Genomic DNA, 10,488 nt, shown 5'->3' with positions numbered 1-10,488 from the left:
ATCAGTCTCTGAAGAGAAAACAAGCAGGTGTGCTTGGGTGGCCTACCTCTGCTGGGAATAACACAATGAAGGCAGGGAATTGTGCAGCCTGGGAATACTCCAGTCTGAATGGAGTGAGATGTAGGTCTCCATCCAAAATGGCAACCTCTGGGGAGCTGACAGCCTGAGAGTGGGTGCCCACACTGTATCACTGAGGAGAAATCCAAGCACAGTTGCCCTGAACTGTGACACGAACACTGTGGGCCTGGTTCTAATTTACACCAAGGCCCTTTACACCACTCTGGCACTGGGATTTAAGGTGAGCCTAAATTATATTTGCTCTCACCTTAAAAACCTTTTACACTGCCACAACTGTGTAATGGGGATTTATTGTAAATGAGAATCAGGCCTTTTCAGATATTGTACTTGGTGATATATTTCACCTTCTATGGGGCATTTGTAGGTGTATCAAATTCTATTTTAATTGGTCATTTTCATGACCTTTCTAAGTACCAGCTTGGTCACTTTCAACACAGATTAGTGGTGTGAGAGCACTAAAGCATTTTACACTGGCCTTCAGTAACCATGGCCCTGACCCAAAGCCCACTGATGTCAACAGGAATCTTTCCACTGACTTCAGTGGGCTTTGAATCAGGCCTTATATCAGCAGGGCTTCCATACCTGCTGCTGTGACACTTCTGGCACCCTGCCTGGTCCTGCTGTTGCTTACATGTAAAAGAAGATTTGCAACATCCAGTTATCCAGGAACAAACCCCTAGTGTAGCTAGCTGTTTACAGAGTCCTGTGCAAAACAGAAAGTTACTACTGCCCATACCCCATAGTAAGCGCATTCAAATATGACATTTTGGGTAGAAACCAGCTAATTCAGACTGCTGTCTATCTCTCGGTGTATTTATATGGCACCCATAAAAATAGGGCTTAGATAGGACCTAACTGATGGTTAGACTTCATGCTAGCCGCCTACACAAGAGTGAATTTCACAGTAACAAAGTATAGTCTGGTTAAAATGGTCAGGATTGTATTAAGAAGAAAGGCTTAGTGACAATAGTCATGGAGCATCACCTATGTTTTGCCATTCTGACACACTTTGGGGGATCAGCTGACCTTTGATTCTTATAGTCCATACTGTGCATCTGCTCTTGAATAATCACAATGAGATTCATGTTCTTAGGGCACAGGGGCTGGAATGGGAAGAAGCGATTCTCATTTTTCTTGACTTTAAAATTAAAAAGTTTTCATCTTTGAAACAGCAGCTTTTCCAGGAGTTCTCTGAAGGGGAAAAAAATAACCTTGGCATGTTACTGTAATTGTCACTTGCTGCTGTTTCCCTCCGCACTGTTAGGACAAGTGTAGCTTGTACCCTCGAGGCAGACAGCAGTGCTAAATTCTACCCAACTGTGACTGTTGCTTTATTACCATGAGGACATAGAACTGAGCAGACACTGCAAAGGAAGATATTTCAAATTCCTCTTATACCCTCAGTTTAGAAAATTACATTTTGCCATGTAGTTTTTAATCTGAGGTATAGACCATACAAAATGACAAGCGGGAATGATTTAATTTTACGATAGCACTGCACTGGATGGCCATTTTATGTTGCAGTAAAAGAGGGATTTGAAGTATTGGTGTACTTTGCTCTTCCTTCCACTTTTGAGGTCCTTATTTCTTTGAAGTTTGACAATAAAACTCTAAGCATGTTTTCATAGCCTTACTATCAGCTCCGGGAGCCTGAATCCGTACTGTAAAATAGATATAAACAACCAGCTCAGACTGGTAGTTTCTTGCAGTCGCTTTCCACAGGTGCAAGGTAACTGCACAAGGTAGTGGGGAATCTATTTCTGCCTTTGCGTCGCTATATGGATCATGTCACAGGACAGGTCTTCTCCTGCCCTGTGAGTACCACTGCCTAGTCTGTTCTTGTGGTTCCCTAACCAAACCCTCACAGGTTGTTTCCATTTCAGCAGGTGTGCATTTAGTCTTCAGTTCCAAACCAACACAGAAGGTACCATAGATGTATGGCAGGAGGACGTTTGAGCACAGCTTTCTCTCTATGACAAATCATAGCTAGATGCTCCCTATCTTGAATGAATGAGCCCTAATTATTTGTTGCCCGGCACTTCATGTTGTCATTTACACCACTGCAAATCTGCCAGTTCTCTGATGTGGTAGCATTTTACATCCACGTTGCACTGGTGTGAGTGGCTATACAATCAGACCCAGAATGTGGTTCATTTACATTTGAAGAAAATAATGTTTAACTTGTTTCCATTACTGGTCCTTGGTTAGAAACCACCTGACAGATTTTCTACGCACGTTGGTGTAAATCAGGTGTCAGTTGAAGTCAGGGCCGGCTCCAGGCACCCGGCACCCAAGCACATGCTTGGGGTGGCACCTGGTAAGGGGCGGTGGGGGGAGCACAGCGCGGAGCGGCATTCCGTGGGCTGGGGGCGCTCCGGCGGCGCGGCGCTCGGCGGGGGGGGGCGGCGCTCTGTAGGGGGGGCTCCGGCGGCGCTTGGCGGGGGTGGGCTCCGGCGGCGCGGCGCTCGGCGGGGAGGGGCAGCACGGGGCTCGGTGCTCGGGAGGGGGGGGTCTGGCGGCGCTCGGCACGGGGGGGGCGGGCTCCGGCGCATGGCGCTCGGCGGGGGGGCGGCGTGGGCGCGGCGCTGGAGGGGATGTTCTGGTGGCACTCGGCAGGGGGTGGGCTCCGGCGGCGTGGGGCTCGGCGCTGGGGGGGGGGGTTTCCGGCGGCACTTGGCGCCGGGGGTGGGCGGGCTCCGGCGCTCGGCGGGGGCCGGCGCGGGGGGGGGGGGGCCGGCGGCTCTCGGCTGGGGGGGGCGGCATGGTGCTCAGTGGGGAAGCTCGGGGGCAGCGCTTTTTTCTGCTGCTTGGGGCAGCGAAAAAGCTAGAGCCGGCCCTGGTTGAAGTGAATGGAATTACACTGGTATAAGTGAGATCAGAATCAGGAGTCAGAGGTTGAAAAGACCTCAGAACATTTCACAATCCTAAAAAAGGGTGAATATTTCAGGGTTCTGATTTCATTCGTTCATTCATATACATATATTTTAGTACATCCCAAATTTGAGCTACTATGTCAGACAAAAAGCAACAGAGGGTCCTGTGGCACCTTTGAGACTAACAGAAGTATTGAGAGCAAAAGCTTTCGTGGGTAAGAACCTCACTTCTTCAGATGCAAGTAATGGAAATCTCCAGAGGCAGGTATAAATCAGTGTGGAGATAACGAGGTTAGTTCAATCAGGGAGGGTGAGGTGCTCTGCTAGCAGTTGAGGTGACCCTCTGTTGCTTTTTACAGATTCAGACTAACACGGCTATCCCTCTGATACTATGTCAGACAACCAGCCGGTATAAATCAACCTAGTTTCATTGAAAGTCAATAGAGCTACATCTGTTGTATACCAACTGAGAATCTGATCCTGTGTTTTCATGCCTTCGTGGGAGGCTGATTTTTATAATGTATGTTGAACCTCAAAGGTAGAAACAAAACATTCTTACCACTGTAGTGATACCTCACCCAGTGATTACTTCTACACTGAGAGTTTGCATTTGCACACACTGTATTTCTTTGGGATACCCAGAAAGGTGATTGAAAGCCATGCAGGGTTTTCTATTATGTAGCAGCCTTGCATAATCATCATGTAATCTACTGTATTGCACCAAAGAAATCAAGTCAAATCTAAGGTAAGCTTCCATTTCAGAGTTCCTTGAGGATTTCTTGAAAGTCTGCCAAGCTTAATTCAGCTTTGTGTGCCTTAAAGTTCATGCAGCGAAAACACCTACTCCTGCCAAAATTTATTAAACTGGCAATTATTGGAGCTCGGAGGACAATTGCTTCGAGTTCACTTGTTTCTTCATTCACCTTCTTAATTATTGAAATGACTGAAGTTAACAAGTCTAATCAGATTTGTGGGAGTAATTAAGGTCAGCATTTGTAGGTTAGAGAGAAGAGGAGGCTGGGTATTAAATACAAATGAAATTATTATCTTGTCTTTGAAGGATAAGCAGAGAGCAACTCATAAAAAAAAACTTGAGCAAATTTTCGTCTAAACATTTGTAAGGCTTGAATGATTTTTTTTTTAAAAGTTTATAATACTCTAACATTTCACGGGAGAGTGGGCAAAAGGGAAAAAAATTATAGCACAAAGTAGCCTGTTACACCAGAATTATTTCACACCCGACATAATTAATGGAATCTTAATAAATGAACTGCAAAGCACTACGGAGTACAAAGCAGAAACAAATGTATTTCACAGTGTGATCTTTGCAGCCTGCTCCTACTTCAGGAGCAGCATTTATGTGGTTTGAAAAAATGTGATTAGCAAAGTGAAAGGTTGTTAAGGACAATGTGGGTTTTATGCACCAGGTTGGCCGCTTTGAGGGCAAGTGTCAAGGATTTCCTTGAGGCAGACGCTCCACAGAGCAGGCTCACATCAGGTTTCACAGAGAAGAAATTATCACTGAAGTCAAAATAACCACTTATGCACTAACTCCATAACATAAAAAATTCTGTAAAGCTTTGGCCCCTAACCAAACCAGGTTACTTGAGTTATAGGGAGAGCTTTACTGTCCTGGTTTTACCTAGAATTAGCCCTTTGTTGAGGGGCAGCCCCCCTTTTTATCTGGTCTGCTGAGCCCTGATTGGCCTCTACCTGCTCCTGCCCCTTCTAGGTGCTGGAGGAGCAACTCTTACTGATTCTTGCCTGCAGCTGATTGTGGGATGCCTCTCTAAGCCGCCCCTGGAGGTCTAATCTCACTGCTCTTCCCATCCATCAGGACAATTTTTCTTAGGGAAGGATACACCACAGCAACAGGACTTTGTGATGGTTAGCATATGCTAGGTACACCCTTTGACAGCAAGTCTGATGTACTGATGTAAACATGGTTTTCTGATCTGGTCCAAATAGTCCTAGGGTGAAATTTTGCCCCTGTTAAGAGGATCAGCATAAATCATCAGACTTAAATGATGCACAGGGCTGAATTTCACTCCTAAAGATCAATCCCTTACTTGCAGATTTAAGCAGTTTCCAGCATGCCATAGGCCCCATACATAGGACCTGCTCATAGTTTTGTTTTGTTGTTCTCCCCATGGATCATCCCTTTTCTCCAAAACACGTGCTCAAATCCTGCAGCCATTACTCAGGCAAACACTTACTGATGTCAATAGGAGTGCCATATGAGTGGCTCGTGTCTAGCAGTTTGTCCAGCCCAATGGCAATGGAAAGGGTGGGAGTCAGTGACTGTAAATGGACAGTAAACCCGCCCCTAGAACGTATCGGTATAACATAGGTCTCTTCTGTTGATTCAGAGCCAGCTATGCTCGTTCTGCTCATTTACCCCCATTTACCTCAAAAGCCAGGGCATTGTGGAGCAGGAGAAGATCTAGCTGGGGAGTTCCTATATTCCGCAAGGCTTATAGGCCCAACCCGTCCCTGGCAGCATAGGGTGCAGAGAGGCACAAGCCACCTCCCTTCTGTTTGTACTGGCACAGTGATGCATGGAGACACAGGACTGTAATGCCGCGAATGTCAATAGAGTAACATTCAGGATAAATTGGGCCCAGGTGTGAAAGAATTTGGTACATGTGATTAAAACTGGTTGCGAAATGTTATTTTAGTGTTTTGTCAAACTTTTGTGAGATGTTTTTGGTTTTCCTTGGCCATTTTCTGTGTGTGTATATACATACATACAGACAGACGCACACAAATATTTTTTTAAATCAAAACTAAACAATTTTTCTTTTGCGGTTGCCAAAGCCCAAAAAGCTTTCACATGAAAACACAATGTTTCCCATTAAAGACAAATAGCCAGGCTTTGAGTTTAGTTTTTCAGTGACTATCCGCCTATTTTAATTGAAAATAATCTGTTGTGAAAACATTCATTTTTGATTAAACTCCATCTTTTGACAAAGTTTTTTGTACAAACCATTTTTGTTTTCATTTTTAAAAATTGAAATCAAAATTTCAAAATATTTGAGCATCTTTATTAGCTGTTTGTTTAATTAGGTGTTCAGGGTCTTGTCTGTAGGGAAACTGTATTTATATATTGCATTGGAGTTACACTTCTACAGTATGGGGAATTGCAGACTACATGTTTCAAACTACCAGTTTCTATTGTAGTGTAGAAATCAGCCCCTCTGTACTTGTTTTAAATATTTAACTAGAAAATTTCCACAGAAGTGAAACATCTTATTGCAGAACAGGAGCTGCGTCTGACAAGAGAAGGCAGCAGTGTGTACTTACACCATTATCACAATCCCTCAGCAAATAAAGATTCAAAATCAGCTTTGTATCCCTTTCAGTTCTCTAGTCAGTGGGAATTTAAATCTTATGACTTGCAATACTTGTATAGTCAATAGAAGGGAATTCCAAATGGACGTCTCTCTGAAACTGAGCAACAGAGGACCAAGCCAGAGTTTGGGATTCTTAGAGCAATTGCACATAATTGATATAAGACAAGGCGAACACTTCAATTAATGGATTAAGCAACATCATGGCTCATTCTGTTTCCCATGACAGAGTAGATCAGGAGTATCTGCATTAAGCTCAACTATATTGTACCAGTGTAAAACTAGTGTGAGATCAGAGACAGGAGTATCAAGGACGGGGAGGGGACTCTCCAATAACCTTTTATGGTAAAAATTCCCATGGCTGGAATCCCCCACTTCAGCTTTGCTGATGGTGGCAGTGATGGGAATGCTGCATAGGTCAGTTGTGGGCATTTTTACCACCTCATAGAGCCATGACAGAAGTTGTTTCTGCATTAAGAAATGATTTAATATGATTTTGAAGATGGAAACATGGAGGAGGATCCAGTAACCTATGACCTGCGACTCTCTATGGAAGTTGTGTTTGTACAGTGCCAATCGTATGGTTAAACAATAGAGCTTATGTAGAGGGTGGAAATTTCATTTTGAGAAGGATTTTGAGATTTTAAAATTTCATTTCCAATTCAGAACAAAACCAGAAATTATGGAAATTCTCAAGTAGGGGGAAAAAATCTTAAAAGATTTAATTTCTGATCTGTCAGTCAAAATGTTGGCCAAAATTGAAACACTTCTTTCCAGTTTTGACTTTTTTTTTGTGATGTTCATATATAAGATTTTACATTTCATTTTAAAAATTGAAATGAGGAATTGGAATGAAAACATCCTGTGCTCAGGAAAGCATTCCTAGATTATTCCCTATGCAGCATTAAGTACAGAGTAGCACACACTGTGGTCTGAGAAACCATTGTTGGAATTTTCTTTTTCTTTTTCTCTGAAACAAAATGTCAGCAAAATCAACAAAGCATTTCGCAAAGCATTTTGACTTTGACAGAACTGCGTTTTCTGACCAAAATGGGCTCTGTCAAAGTTTTCCAACTAGCTCTACTACTAATACTGAATTTCTGACCCTGTTAGGTTTTCAGTTTACAGGTGTATAATAATATTGGAGGGATGCACCTTTACAAGAGAGGTAATTGCTAACTAATTTCTCTCCCTTGTTGTTCTAAGCTAAACTTACAGGCTCTTTGTACCGGAGATGTGTTTATTTTTTTAAGAGCAGTCTGCGCTGCACAGTTATCAAGAGGACTCCCCTCCCCCCCCCCCCCCCCCGCAATCCACCCATATAAAGCACATTTAATTACTCTGCAACTTGTGCATATGAATTATTTTATTTTATTCATTTTAGATAACATTGTTCTCATTTATCAAGAGAAGAAGCCCGTGGTTTTAAATATGCTAGGAGAGAAGGCACAATTATCCCCTATGAATTATCCATTATTTCTTGCCATTATAAATTAGTGATTAGACGTCTCCAACCTAGATGCTGTCTTCCAAACTGAACAATATCAGGATGACCTCAGATGACTTCATTGTGAATTGAGACCTATTTCTAACTCAACAGTACTATTCCTGTAGAGGGAAATTATCTGTGGACCTTTTTCAGCCCTAGCTTCATTATAATGCTCAGTCTGAATAGTAACCAAAGTCACCTGTCACATTCCTTGCTGGTTCCTGTCTTGAACAGTTCACGCTTGTCTTTGCTATGTGAATTTAAGCATACCAGTACAGCAGCTGGGGAAGGAGATATTGTCTAGCAGGCATATGAACAGGAGGGACTGCAAATCAGGACATTTGGGTTCTGTCTCCACTTTTGCTACAGGTGGGCCTCAGGTTAACACATTATTGTGCTCCAATTGAAGTCCAAGTTAACGGGATTTTGCCTTTAACCCCTTTGGCTTTGCTTATACAAGAGAACTTTAGCTTGCTAAGCACCATTTGGTCCCCCTAGGACATCTATCACACCTTGAGTTCACACACAAAAGTGCTCCTAACAGCACGCTGCCATTACAATCTTGTTTTGGATTAAGACTTTCTTAAAGCAAAGGCTAACCACTATGTGTTATCCTCCTGCACCAGTCTCAACCAGCCAAGTGTCAGCATGGATGGGAATTACTGGTATACTAGCCCCAACTTTGAAAATAGCCCTCTCACTATTGTCCCAAACTACACTGCTTAAATAGCCTCTCTGGTGTACTTTCTGTAGGACTCAAGCTGTCTGGAAGTTGCTTATCTGTGCTATACACACCATGGGGCTGAGCTGAGTTATTTTCAAGTAGCCGGACTCAAACTGTCAGAGAAGCAAGAAAAGAACAATTCCCGAAGTTACACAGTAATCACACTGTAAAGAGTTGGAAAATGTCAGATGTTGCTGCAAGAAATAGCCATCTGGGAGCTAGGGGCAAAGTGTCTTCATGAGTTTCCCCCCCCCCCCCCCCCGCCCATCTGCCCATGTGCCAGAACACTGCACTTAAATAGCATGCTGGACTTACTTACCTGCGATCACATTTCATTTTTGTTGTGGTTAGAAGTTGTGCTCAAATAATCTAACATGGGTGTGTGTGTGTGTGTGTGTGTGTGTGTGTGTGTGTGTGTGTGTGTGTGTGTGTGTGTAAAAAATCACGTGCTAACCATTTTAGACAGTTATTAATTATTTGTGTTGCAGTCGTGCCTAGAGGCCACCAATCAGAAGGATGGTCCAGTGGTAAGGGTGGTAGCCTGGTATTCAGGGACACCCAAGTTCAATTACCTGCCCTACCACAGATTTCTTGTGTGACTTTGGGCAAGTCACTTGGCCCCTCTGTACCTCAGTTCCCCATCTTTAAAATGGGGGTAATACCACTCCTCAGCCTCACAGGGGTGAGGATAAATACATTAAGTAAGTCCAGTCACTGGAAGTTTTTTACAACAGGTTTGACAGACATCTGTTGGAGTTGTCTAGGCATACTTAACCCTGCTTCAGCACAGAGGTCTGGACTAGATGATTTCTTGAGGTCCCTTCCAGCTAAAGGCGATGCAAGGAGAGGGGGGCTTCAAGGTCATGTCCGCCCCTCCCTCCCCTCGATTTGCTGCTTGGCTTATACTCCTGAACATGCTCACATGGACTAAGTATATTCAGTAACACTACTGAAGCCGACTCCCCCCACACTCTGTTCCCCTACTATCGGCAGGCATGGGTTGTCTCTGCTTCCAGCTCTGATTCTATAATTAAAGATTGTGAGGGGCTCAGACACTAAAGTAATGGGAACCATATAAACACCTAATAGTGTCTTAACCTATGCATCCAACCACCAGTATTAAAACCTAGTTCTTCAACAAGACTGTGGCATGTTTTCCCTGTTCAAATAGGCAAGAAACCCTTGTTATATTATGCTTAGTCCCAACCATGTTTAAACAAGGTTATTTTCGTTTAGAGGAGGCAGGAAGGTTAAATGAGCTTGAAGCGTTTTTATGTTTCAATGGATGTCTTTTTAAAGGCATGGAGGGGAAAATCAATTTTTTTCTTTTACTCATGGGCCATTGTTTAAAGTATCACTTATCCATAGGGAGAAAGGCAGCTTTTTTCCCCCCCAAAAAACAAACTGTTGTTTCATGATGATTTGCTTACTTTGTCTTTTGAAAATATATCTTCATGCAGGCAAAGAACTGGTCCCTCTCTGGGAGTAGCAGTCTCCAGGTAGTGCCATCTGGTCATTTGAAAAATTGTATTCAGAAGGGATTTTTCCTCATTGATGCTTACAGATCTTTGTAGAAGTAAGTGGCACAGAATCCCACTGCAGGGAGGGTTTTTGAGTGTGGGGGAAAGCCCAGTGTAAATGTTACAGGATTCTTCTAAACATTCAAAGTTGCCAAATGAAAGCCTGGAGCTGGCAAACACTTACGCATGTGTGCTTAACTTTATGCAGAAGTTTTAATAGTCTACTCGAGCATTAAGTTGAGCAGGCACACAAATGCTTGCAAGATCAAGGCATTAGTTGCAGTGTTGATTAGTCTTGCAATTTGATTGTGAGTCTCATGACATTGAGGAGCAGGGGTTCTCTTCCATCCCGTCCCCCCCGTCCCCCGCATGGTAATACATTAATACATGATTACATGAGTCTCCATTTAAATTTTGTGTTTAATGAAAGTTTCTAGACCTCAAGATTGCAGTG

The sequence above is a fragment of the Malaclemys terrapin genome, chromosome 2 (assembly GCF_027887155.1).
Source record: "Malaclemys terrapin pileata isolate rMalTer1 chromosome 2, rMalTer1.hap1, whole genome shotgun sequence".
In the NCBI taxonomy this organism is placed as follows: domain Eukaryota; kingdom Metazoa; phylum Chordata; order Testudines; family Emydidae; genus Malaclemys; species Malaclemys terrapin.
The sequence above is the reverse complement of the archived record's forward strand: the minus strand, read 5'-3'. Positions refer to the sequence as shown.